The sequence below is a fragment of the Lithobates pipiens genome, unplaced genomic scaffold, assembly GCF_037356315.1.
Source record: "Lithobates pipiens isolate NorthernLeopardFrog02 unplaced genomic scaffold, aLitPip1_a1.2 Scaffold_16, whole genome shotgun sequence".
In the NCBI taxonomy this organism is placed as follows: Eukaryota; Metazoa; Chordata; class Amphibia; order Anura; family Ranidae; genus Lithobates; species Lithobates pipiens.
Window position 1 is genome coordinate 358,471,138 of NW_027507748.1, and position 13,250 is coordinate 358,484,387.

At 40.5% G+C, this 13,250-nt stretch overlaps 1 pseudogene; it reads right to left on the reverse strand.

The window, feature by feature from the left end:
* Positions 1–4,237: 4,237 nt before the first annotated feature.
* On the reverse strand, positions 4,238–5,102 carry LOC143984379 (tRNA-uridine aminocarboxypropyltransferase 1 pseudogene; annotated as a pseudogene).
* Positions 5,103–13,250: the final 8,148 nt, after the last annotated feature.

Genomic DNA, 13,250 nt, shown 5'->3' on the forward strand with positions numbered 1-13,250 from the left:
ACCCCTTTCATTTATGTATTTGCTTGGTTATTACTGCAATATTTACCTTTCCAATATGTATTACAGCAGAAAAGTAAAAAAAAAATTTCTTCGGTCTGTCTTTTGTTTATAGCACAAAAAATAAAAACCACAGAGGTGATCAAATACCACCAAAAGAAAGCTCTATTTGTGGGGAAAAAAGGACATCAGTTTTGTTTGGGTACAACGTCACGCAACTCCGCAATGGTCATTTAACCAGATGCTGACCAGCGCACGCCGATGTACGTCGGCAGAATGGCACGGGCAGGCAAATGGGCATACCTGTACGTCCCTTTAAATTTGCCGCCCTGCCATCGGGAGCACGCCGGCGGCAGCGCACTCCCGCGCTGGTCGGGACCCCCGTGAGTCCGGTCGCGGGACCCGCAGACTTGATCGTCTCACGGAGTGGCCGAATGAAGAAATGCCGTTTTAAACAGCATTTCTCCATTCTGCCTAGCAACTAGTGACGCTGATCTCTGCTCCATGTGATTGGATCAGAGATCAGTGTTCACTAAATTAAAGCCCAGCCCCCAACAGTTAGTAACACACCCCTAGGAACACTTAACCCCTACACTGCCACCCACTGGTTAACCCCTTCACTTCCAGTGTCATTTACACAGGAATCACTGCATTTATATAGCAGTGATTGCGGTATAAATGACAATGGTCCCAAAAATGTGTCAAAAATGTCCGATATGTCCGTGATAATGTCGCAGTCACAATAAAAATCACTGATCGCCGCCATTACTAGTAAAAAAATAAAATAATAAAAATGCCATAAAACTATCCCCTATTTTGTAAACGCTATAACTTTTGCGCAAACCAATCAATAATCGCTTATTGCGATTTTTTTTTACCAAAAATATGTAGAAGAATACGTATCGGCCTAAACTGAGGGAAAAAAATGTTTTTTTTATATATTTTTGGGGGATATTTATTATAACATAAAGTAAAAAATAATGCGTTTTTTTCAAAATTGTCGCTCTATTTTTGTTTATAGCGCAAAAAATAAAAACCGCAGAGGTGATCAAATACCACCAAAAGAAAGCTCTATTTGTGGGAAAAAAGTGACGTCAATTTTGTTTGGGAGCCACGTCGCACAACCGCGCAATTGCCAGTTAAAGCGACGCAGTGCCGAATCGCAAAAAGTGGTCTGGTCTGTAAGTGGTTAAAGTAACACAGTGCCGTATCACAAAAAATGGCCTGGTCATTAAGGGGTAAATCGTTCCGGGACTGAAGTGGTTAAAGATTGCAAAGAGCATGCATACATTGCAGAATTATACAAAACAGATAATGAAAACTGCACAAACATGGACTCTTCACAGCAATGTCTCTGTGATATTTGGTAACATTTGGCTGCATAACTTTGTTTCTATAAAACTTTATAATGTGTGTAGCTGTGAATCTCTACTTCAGTAAAAGAGTTTAGGACCAGTTGTGTCTGTCACAGTGAAGTTCAGTGTAGCACTGTAACACAGGTGAACAGCTGTAAGGATCTAGGAAAGAAAGGGCCACTGTAATTACAAAATGTCAATACAAGGCACATAAAGAGTATAATAGAATAAAAATGTATTCCTTATATGATGTGTACAACCAAAACATCATAATCCTGTAGCACTGACCCCCGAAGGAGCTGCTGGTTTTATTGGGCTTACCGTTACCTTCTTAACCTTGTCTCCGTCTAGGGTTTCCCATGGTAGATGGCCCAAAGAAATGTAGAAACTGACACTGAATATTCTTTTGGGTTATTTATTTGAAAATAGAAACAGAGCCTTTCAGTTTAAGGTAGAATTATGAGGAAGTTCAAGTACTTTTTGACTGCAAAAATAGAAAGTCTCTTATAGAAGAAATCCAGAGAATAACCGTTTCACAGTTGGATTTTCACAACCTCCGGATAGGCCTCCTCTCACTAGGCCTAGCAACCGGTAGTGTGTTAAGTAAAGCAAAGTCTCTGCCACAGACTTGGATGTAGAATATTTGAGAAAAGTCTCTGCCACAGACTTGAATGTAGAATACTTGAGAATAACTGAGGGACATAGACAAATTTAGAGAGCTATCATATGGTACCAGTATCTCTCAGCTGGTCCAGCGAAAACGTATGAGTGTAGATCCATGGAGTGTCCTTCAACTGAGCCTCCAGGCTCCTTCAGAGAAGCCAGCCTTGTGCATGGCCTTCTCCTGAAGAGTCCTCCCCTGGATGCTTCTCCAGTTGCTGGACCTCTCCTTAGCTGAGATTGCACCGGTCCACCCTTGAATCACCAGGCCCCAATATCCATTCAGGCCTGTCCCTGCAGTTGCTTCGCCTTGGGCTATCCAGCCCCGAGACTTGGAATTGCATGGATCCGCACCCCAGGCCAGGAGGACCATGGGGGCTGGTCAGGAGGACCAGAACCCAGCGGACAGAAAATATCCTCTGGGACGGAACCCCGAAGCACGTGATATCAGTATCTTAAATAACACCTCCCAGAATGCACAGCAGGAGAACATTCCCACTGGGCTGGTTCAGAGAGAAAGAATGGCATTCAATACACCCAGCTAGACTGCGTTCTCACACTTGCTGGCGGTGACAGCAACACCTGCGGCCAAGGAGAACTCAGTGCAATCCAGCTAGACTGGTACCAAAACCATAATTTAGCAAAATTAGTCCTAAAACCCAACTGTGGTTTCAGGAATATTAATTTCAAAAACATATAGCGCATGCTTGTCAGGAGCCAGTGCTACAATAATATAGCATAATAATCCATAATAATAATAATAATAACATCAGACACATAACCCATGTATCACAGAAAACATATATAAAAGTGCGTGATTGTTACAACATATTGCAATAAAACAGAATAAAATTGATGGAATGATCCTGACTGTAAACATGATAGTGGCATCAATATAGCTCCATGTGATTCGTGGATGACCTTCACTCATCAGGAGCAGATGCTTGATTTATATCTATAATTAATAAGTTGTACACATTAATAATCAGTCTCAATATAAGAGTGCAGGGGAGGGGGAGGAAAAACTAGACTTGTGCACAACGGAAAATTTTGTTTAGTTTCGGTTCGTTGTCATTCGTAAAATACATAATTTCGTTCTGTTATATTCGTTATGTTACATTAATACGTTTTCAGATAATTCGTTAATATTCGTAGAGTGTCAAATTAATTTGTTCGTATTCATTGAGATTTGCTATTTATGTATGTATACACATTTGTGATAATGATTCGTAGTTTGGAAAGTCGTTATATTTATTGAATCTTTTAACACACACAAAGACGTCTCTTCTCCTCATCTCAAATACAATACAACACCCTTCTAACTCAGTTCTCAGGAATGCACTTTGCCAGTAATTCATCCTCCGGCACAAAATTAATTAGCTGATTGGACTATAATATTTACTTTGAGCTGACCTTTTGTTTCATTAGATCTTTAAAGAATTACCAAATCATGTCGAATGCATTCGAATTCATTCGAATTCATTCGTTATATTTCTTTCGTATTTGTTGTAATTCGTTATTTTTTTATTCGGACATTCGGATGCATCCGAATGTCCGAAAGATGCAAAATTCGGCCGAATTTCAATTCGTTATGAAACGAATTGCACATTCCTAGGAAACACAAAAGTATGGAAAATATCCACCCATACTTACTAAATAGCTATGAGTCTTAAATAGAGCGATGAGAGCTGCAGGCCTGCCGAACAATTCACTAGCCCCGGGAGCTGAGGTGGAAAACCCAAAATATTTGATGGAAAAACACTCAGGAGACGGATGTCCCTTGGAGTAAGGTCCCCCATGTATGGTCAGGGGTGATGTGAATGGCATATCCATGGAACCTCTGCAAATAAGTGTTGAAATTATGTGTATTATTACATATAGTATGAAGTGTACCTAACATGGTAAAGTGTAGGCCAATGCTGTCCCTGAGAGGTAGTGAGTGAAACTGATCAGACACAATTTGCATCATGGTCACCCCCCCAACTGTATACTTTTTTTTTTTTTTTTTTTTTTAGGAATGAGAAGTATGATTTTATTGTTGATACAAAAATCTCAGGATTTATCTTGGTAATCTTATTTTCCATTGGAATTTTCCATATTCGTACTGGATAGTATTGGCACACGTAGAAACAATTGCATGCAATGCTGCCAAACCAAAGTTTTGGTCACGTCATCTCTTTAGCTTAAGTAAAAGTACCCCATTAGTCCACCCCCCTAAAATTACTTTATAACTTTGCAGCAGCATGCTTGACATTTTTGATCAATTTGTACATAAATGAATAGAAGAAAAGAAGGTTGTCATATTCACCATGGTAATCTTTCGGTAGAATCTGTATGTGATAGTCCACCATAAAGTAATAAATAGCCTCTATTGTTGAGAGGTAAGTGTCTGGTGTTCCCTTCTGATGTCACCAAAAGCAAGTCTTTCTTTCTGTCATTTCAACAGCCACCAGTCCTTGAAGTCGTTCATCAGATATGATTTTGTTAGTCTGATTCCATGTGCTGTCAATAAATACAACTTTCTTCAAACAATCTATATTGTTGCTTTCAGCCACTGCTTCTTTGTCAATGTCAATAGCCTGTTTTCTAGCTTTGAACGTTTGAGAGATGGTTCACAGTCTTCTTTGGGACTACTTTGGCCAGTCAGGAATTTCAGGCTCTCTTGGAGGGAGACAGCATTTGGACTCAGGAACACCAGAATTGTCTCATGCTTGTGATTGTCATAATCTGGAATACAAGGGAAAGTGTATACGGTAACATCCTCATATGCTAAACGTTTTGCATGAGCAGCTGTGCTTTTTCCATCAGTTTCATTAGGGTGTTTAATAATGTCAATTTTCACCGGAAGCTTCACAGATGGGATTTCAGCTGTTGGTACACTTTCTACTGGTACATAGCAAGTATAACAATAAAACATTCGGGAGCTGTTACACTTTGGACACTTTGATCGTCCCTTTTTTTAAAATACTTCAAGTACTTCTTGAGCAGAGACTTGCAAGTTTTTCAAAAGGTCACTTTCCGAGGATCCAGAAACATTTTTCATTTGTTTGTCAGCTGACATTATTCATACAATGCATTTGGCCTCTCTCACCAGAACTGCCCGAGCCCGCAGGTTCCTATGCAGACCCCTCCAACTGTATACTTTATACAAAGACCCAAACCTTTCCGATCATGTTTGATTTCCGATCATGTGACTGCCTTGACAGTCAATCACGGCGATCACATGATCACAAACCCGGCATCCTAAACCTCTTAAAGGGCCAGGAGGTGCCGGCTCAAAGGGGTTAATGCGGTAACGGGTCTATCTTCTGCGGCTACAACTTTAAGACAGTGTCATGTCACAGAGTTCACCTTCAGGTCAAGGCAGGGCTGACAAACCAGCAATGAGAACTGAAAAGCATACCCTTTCTCTCCCATTTCTGGGATCTATGCAGAAGCCTACAGCATGACAATATAAAGACAGACTAAAAAATGTCCTTTAGCTCTATTTTAGGCCGGGTTCACATATGTGCAGCTACGGGTTCGTGCCTGGCGTCCAGTGCATGTCTGTTCACTGGTTTAGGTGCAAATAAGGTCCGAACTTCTGCCTGAATTTGTACCTGAATTGGACCCAAACACGCACAGTACCCTTTTTCAATCCGGACTACAGGCGCCCCGTACATGTGTGAACTGGTTCCACTGAGAGCTGGTCACACTCGCATGTCATGCAAATTGGATACAGGAAACCCACATCCAATTTGCATATGTGTGAACCCAGCCTAAAAGAACAGTTAATCAATATAAATGAATACCTAAAGTTTATGTGAAGCCAAAACTTTATTTATTCTAGTTTTGGGTAGAGTGTGGAAGAATTAGAGTCCCGCATTTTACCAGACAAGAAGTAAGGGGAAAATCTTCTACAGAAAAACAAAAATATGACAGAGGTTCTAGTCTTCCCTTACTCTACGAAAGAAAAGCATTGCTATTTCTGTCTGTAGATATGGCGCTCCACTCAAACCTCAAATCACTAATAATGGTAAGCTATAGTGAAGAGAAAAGTGTAGAATACAAAGAAATCAATTGCGGAAAAATGTGGGTGTGCGCCTACCCACCAAAGACTTAAGTAAAATGCCCTAATATTTAGTAAACTACCATATAAAGTGCAAATGGAGATATATGTGTATTAAAGTGAATACAAGCTGAATAACTACCATATAATGAAACCTGAAATAGGATAATATAACCCTTGAGGGTGTTTTATATATATATATGTATATATATATATATATATATATATATATATATATATATATGAAAAGTAATAAGTGAAAGTGACTAGTGCCCAATAAAAATACTAAGTGCTGAGAACCAACAAATGCATATCATAAAATCATATGTACACAAAATCTAACCACAGAATGTGATAATAATATTAGTAATAATCATTAATTAATGACCATAAAACAGCAATAATAAAGTGCTCCAAAATGTAATAAAGTGACTGGTGCACAAGTGATTCTTAGGTTCCGAGGTTGGAAGCCCGGTGCGATTTTCGTGCAAGAAACAGATTTTGCACTCACCAGCTCCCCTGCCCCTGCAGGGGTAAAAGCACCTTCACAGTGTGAGCCCCTGTGTCGCTATGTGGTGCTGGTTCAAGTGTTTCATTTATCCTCACAGGAATGTGTTTAATTAGATGATGAATGAAAAAGAAAAGTGTCCATAGTGTGATATTGCAAACAATGTGGGTTTTATTAAATTAAAAGGAAATTTACTCACAAAGATACAAGATTAAAAGCGCCGTATACAATTGCTTTCATTCACTGCCGTCTTGAGAGAGAGTTTGTGTGCGTCCTATGGCCACGCCCTACGTGTTTCGTCATCAGACGTCATCAGTCCAGATTCCTTATCTAGTTTCTTGTATTTATTTGTTTAACCATTATCCATAGCACAAACCTACTTTCCTTTTGTCATATTTCTGTCTGTGTTGCTGTTGAAGAGTTCCCCTCCCTTCTTGTTTGGCAAAATGTTGTTAGCAGTAGCCCCGGAAAACAGTAAAAACCTTACAGGAGCTCTAAACCTTTCCCACTTTACCTAAAACTAAGAGAAAAAGTTTGGGCTAGACATACCCTTTAACTAGATTAAATTGTGTTTTTTTAATCAGCCTTGATTTCAGTTTTAAAGTGTTACTAAACCCACAACAGTAAAATCAGTCTGTATATGCAGTAAACCATACTTGTTATACTCACTGTGGAACCTAAGGTGTTAATCTTCTGCATTGTGTAAAAAGGCTGTTTGATCCTGTCTACTCTGTTCCTCGCATTCTTTTACTGTCTCCAATCATCTGCTGATAGAACAGAGCCCTGGGATGCACTCTGCACATGTTCAGTTTGGTGTGTATTGCTAGAAAGTTAATTTTTTTGGAGAGGGCGCATGAGATCAGCACAGGGCCAATCAGCACTGTCCAGATAGAGGGTCAGAGGTTATGCAGCCTCATAGGACAATCAGAGGAGAATGGAAACACCTCCTACAAGCATTAACCAGTGTTTGGCCAGACACTGATAGACGTCACAAGACTGCTATATACTGCTGATGAGAAAAGGTATTTAGCAGTTTATATATACTAAAATAATTGCATTTCCATGTTCTGTGTACTGTGGGTGGCCAGATATAGTGAATGCAGGGTCCTGGGTTTAGAAACATTTTAAGAACACAGAGACAACACCTTCTGCCAGGATTTAGAGAATGTACCCTGTATACTTAAAATATACTCAAATGAAGTGGCAGAGCGTCAATATTTGCTTGTATCTGGATCATAAATATCACCCACAGTATGGAGGCATCCAGATGTTGATATAAAGAAGAGTTATAGTTTGCATACATGAAAGAACTGATGCAGTAAGTGTCAGTCTGGTGTATTAAATGTCCAAAAGGGGAGATTCTGTATTCTCAGACATGAGACAGAGTACTTTTCACTAACTGTGCTTATGTCTGCTTCAGGGCCATCCAATGATGACACATTGCTAGAATCATTGTCATTACTGATATAGAGAGACACGGTGCTTATCTGTGGTATCATGGATGCTAACTGATGGCACAATGCTACTGTCAATGTCATCTTTGCCATTGCAGATACTGAGTGATAACGTACTGCTGCTGCCATCAGTATCATCCTGAGGATAGAGCAATGGTGACAACAGCGTTGCTGTGATCTCTGTCATCATAGATATTGCTAGATGATGCCCCACAGCTTCACCAATCATATCAATTGTAGAGAGAAGACTATCCTTCTCTGTTCCACCAGAGATGCTGGAATGCAAACTGAAAAAAATTAAAATAATAATAATAACACTTTTCTGACAAGACATAAAGATAATTCAGATGATCAGAGCTTGCAGCATTCAGGAAATATCCCAAAAATGGCATTACTGGGATCTTCAAGCACGCCGGTTAATCTGATCATTTTAAAATTATTACTTGCCAGAATTTGCAGACTTGTGTTTCCCTTAAGCTGAACTCCCAGCTGGCAAAAAAAGTAACCATGCAGTGTTCCCCCTGCACTACATGGATTAAATACTTACCTTGTTCTTTGCTCCCCCAGCAGCTGGCACTGTTGTCCATGATGACGTCCTTCATGAGACTGGTGTCGAAGGGTAGAGGTTCAGAGGGGCATTGTAAAGTGTGGAAGGACCCCTTGAAAGGGATAAATAAAGAAGGTATTACTATTGCTTACTACTCGTGCAATTAGGGGAGGGGAGTGGTACTGCATGGTTACATTTACATCAGCCTGGAGTTGAGCTTTAAAGTGTTTGTTACCCCAACATTTAATATTCCTGATATGAACTACCATGTTCTTGTATGAAAAAGTATCCTGTTCTCTTTGTATTGCTTCCTCAGTGTGAAATCCCTGGTGATCCTGTCATCCTGGAGATCCTGCCAACCCCTCTTCTTTCCTAATAAAAACTGACCACACTAAGCAGGAGAGCACACCCTGGCCAGTTGTCTAGCTTTGCTGTGCTCTCCTCCAATGATCAGACTTGTCCTGACACACCTTCCCTTTACAGCCATTCACCGAGAGGCTGTGTCTCCTTCTCCCAGCTCTTATGCAGCTGAGAACATAAAGAATGTGATCACTTATAAAATAAAAAGGGCAAAAGGGTAATTATAATGTTATTACAAATGTTTTGTTTATTATTTCTAATTTAAACTGAATAGGTTGTTTTACAAGGTGGTCGTTTATAATCACTTTAAGTTGGATGAGTAAGCAAACAGCAACATGGGTGAATTAACTTTTCCTCCCCAAAATGTTTAATGCTGTTAGGCCTGCTTTCCAATCTTGACATCCATGCCTGAAAGCATGGTTTGAATTTGACTTTACTTCTCTTACAATAACTAAAGCAAAATTTTTTGGTAAACACAATAGGATAAATATTGAAATATATGACAATATCATGAAAACAGCGCAGCCTGCTGCTTCCTTAATCAGTTTCCGCCCACCCACCATCAAATGACGGCAGAGCGGTGTGGCTCCCATTCTGGGATGCCGTCATATGACAACGTCCCAGAACGACCACTCTCGCGCAGCCGCGCCGTGTTGCTAGGACACTGCGCAACCCCGATATCTGTAAAGAGCCGTGTCCAGGGCTCTTTAACCTACGTGATTGGCTGTGTCCAAGGTCAGATGTAAACACAGAGATGCCGGTAATCGGTGCTCTTCGCCTCACACTGACAGAGTGTGAGGAGAGGAGAGCCGATCAGCGACATCTCCTTGCAGGGGGGCAACAAAACATGTAATCAGGGCACTGATCATCAAAAAAAAAAAATATTAATAAAAATGCCATAAAACTATCCTCTATTTTGTAAATTCTATAACTTTTGCGCAAACCAATTAATAATCGCTTATTGCGATTTTTTGTACCAAAAATATGTAGAAGAATACGTATCGGCCTAAACTGAGGGAAATTTTTTTTTATATATATATTTTTGGGGGATATTTATTATAACAAAAAGTAAAAAATAATGCGTTTTCAAATTTGTCGCTCTATTTTTGTTTATAGCGCAAAAAATAAAAACCACAGGGGTGATCAAATACCACCAAAAGAAAGCTCTATTTGTGGGAAAAAAAGGACGTCAATTTTGTTTGGGAGCCACGTCCCATGACCACGCAATTGTCAGTTAAAGCGACGCAGTGCCGAACCGCAAAAAGTGGTCTGGTCTTTGGCCAGCAAAATGGCCCGGGGCTGAAGTGGTTAACTGACAATTGTGTGACAATCTGTGTTTTTTATAAACAAAAAAAAATGCTATTATTTAGAAAAAAAAACGCATTATTTTTAACTTTTTGGTATAATAAATATTCCCCAAAAATATATAAAAAAAAATGTTTTTCCTCAGTTTAGGCCAGTACGTATTCTTCTATATATTTTTGGTAAAAAAAACACAATAAGCGTATATTGATTGGTTTGTGCAAAAGTTATACCATCTACAAAATAGGGGATAGTTTTATGGCATTTTTATTAATATTTTTTTTTTACTTGTAATGGCGGCGATATGAGATTTTTATCATGACTATATCATGACAATACAGCGATCAGTGTGATTAAAATTGCATTGATTACTGTAAAAATGTCACTGGCAGTGAATGGGTTAACACGAGGGGGCAGTGAAGGGGTTAATATGTATCCTAGGGAGTGTTCTAACTGAAGGGGGGATGGGACTGTGAAGGGAAACTAACAGATCGCTGTTCATACTCTGTATGGACAGACGATCTGTCAGTTCACTGCTCAGAGAATTGTAAACTGTGTGTTTACACACACAGCTCCCGATTCTCCGTGTGTCCCGAGCGATCGCGGGAGCTCGGTGGCGGTCAAGACCGCCGGGCACTCGCAGCGGGGGGGGGGGGAGTGCCGCGTGCCTCCGGTGGCCGTTTATGCTACAGACATAGCATAACGGCAATTCACACAGCCGAGCAATGCTGCAGCAGTACAACTGTGGCGGCTGGTTGGCTAGCAGTTTTAAAAAAAAAAAACAGTAAAGTTAGCCCAATTTTTTCATATAATGTGAAAGATGATGTTACGCCGAGTAAATAGATACCTAACATGTCATGCTTCAAAATTCCACACGCTCGTGGAATGCACCAACGTTGTACAGAATCCACCTCGATATAGCTATACTGCATTGCATGTCAATTTACAGCGGCTGCAGACTGAAAAGGAAATGTAATTTTTAATAACATTCAATTACAATATGAGTTGCAATTGTATACGCTATATTTTTTTTGTTTTTATTTGCTTTTTTTCCCACCAAAGTGGAGTTACCCTTTAAGGATCTATTTATGATTGTTTTTGCACCAGAATCACAAACATTTTAACAGGGAATGTTTTCTACCTGGATAAATGTGTAAATCTTGGGTGATATTCTTACTTGCATCATATGTGAAATTATTTATAAACTAGGCCCCTAAGTCTTGACAAGAACTGGCAAACAGCAGGGAGTGCCTACATCATACCCAGTGTTGATGAAAGCCACTGCCTTCATCGATCGATCCTCCTATGTGCTTAAACTATACAGAGACAGGACTGATGTTCGACTGGCAGTTAGACTGTGTGCGGCGCCTCATAAATCTTTATCCCCATCACTGAAAGCTGTGACCTCCGCTGAGATCTAAGTGAGAAAGATCTAAGAATACACTTTTCAAAAGGGAAAATGTTTTCCTGCCATTAACCCTTCATATTCATCAAGATATATCATAATCAATACCAAATAAAGAATATAATAAATTATATTATTCACATGACATTATTTTTTATTTAATGTACCTAAAAGCTAGCGTAAATTTATAAAAATGTGTTTGGAAATGTATTTATTTTTTTGGAAATAAAACATTTTTTTTCATCAATTTTCGTACTTCTCTCTACATTTGTCTTGGCGACCCACAAAACATTCTGTAAAGTATGAGGTTTACCACTGACTGTAACTGTATACACTTACATCCAATCTTTGTATCTACCCCCTATTTATAAATGTACACTGCATTTTACTTTTCCGCAAAGGCTGTGCTCTCTATAGTTTTTTTTTTTTCTTTGCGGCAAAGGCTGGCCTTTCTATAGGAGTTTTTTTTTCTGTCTGGTTAAATAAAAAATGTCAGGGTTAATGATTTACAGTAGAATTACTACCCTAGTATATCATTTTAACCACCACAAGCAACTTATAAAAAAATAAAATACAAAAAACTGTTTTTAGATAATATTCACAAAATAAAAGTATGGGGATTTGTATTATTAGAGAGCCTGGACAGGCCAACTGACATCCAGATTAGTGATGGACGAACTTCCGACGGGACGTTTCGCGAACGCGAAACGCGAACGGACACAAACGTTCGCGAAAACGACCGTTCGCCGCGGGCTCCATTGACTTCAATGGGAGGCGAATTTCGCAAACCTTTAGGTCGAATTTGCGGCCACGGGGTAATTATTAGGGGGTAGCACGTAGTCCCACCACCTGGACAATAGCATAATACATGTATGAGGTGAATTTGGGATCGATAACTACAAGCATTTTTTTTTTATTTGGGAAATTGTTCTGACAATTCAGGACTATGGAGCTAATGAAGGCAATGGAGGAGAGGGAAGGTCAGGGACCAGGGTAGGCAAACAAGAGGGTGCAGGAGATACAGAGCACTGACAGCAGCACCGTAATACAGAGCACTGACATCAGCACCGTGACATACAGCGCTGACAGCAGCTCCGTGACATACAGCGCTGACAGCAGCTCCGTGACATACAGCGCTGACAGCAGCTCCGTGACATACAGCGCTGACAGCAGCTCCGTGACATACAGCGCTGACAGCAGCTCCGTGACATACAGCGCTGACAGCAGCACCGTGACATACAGCGCTGACAGCAGCTCCGTGACATACAGCGCTGACAGCAGCTCCGTGACATACAGCGCTGACAGCAGCTCCGTGACATACAGCGCTGACAGCAGCTCCGTGACATACAGCGCTGACAGCAGCTCCGTGACATACAGCGCTGACAGCAGCACCGTGACATACAGCGCTGACAGCAGCTCCGTGACATACAGCGCTGACAGCAGCTCCGTGACATACAGCGCTGACAGCAGCTCCGTGACATACAGCGCTGACAGCAGCTCCGTGACATACAGCGCTGACAGCAGCTCCGTGACATACAGCGCTGACAGCAGCTCCGTGACATACAGCGCTGACAGCAGCACCGTGACATACAGCGCTGACAGCAGCTCCGTGAC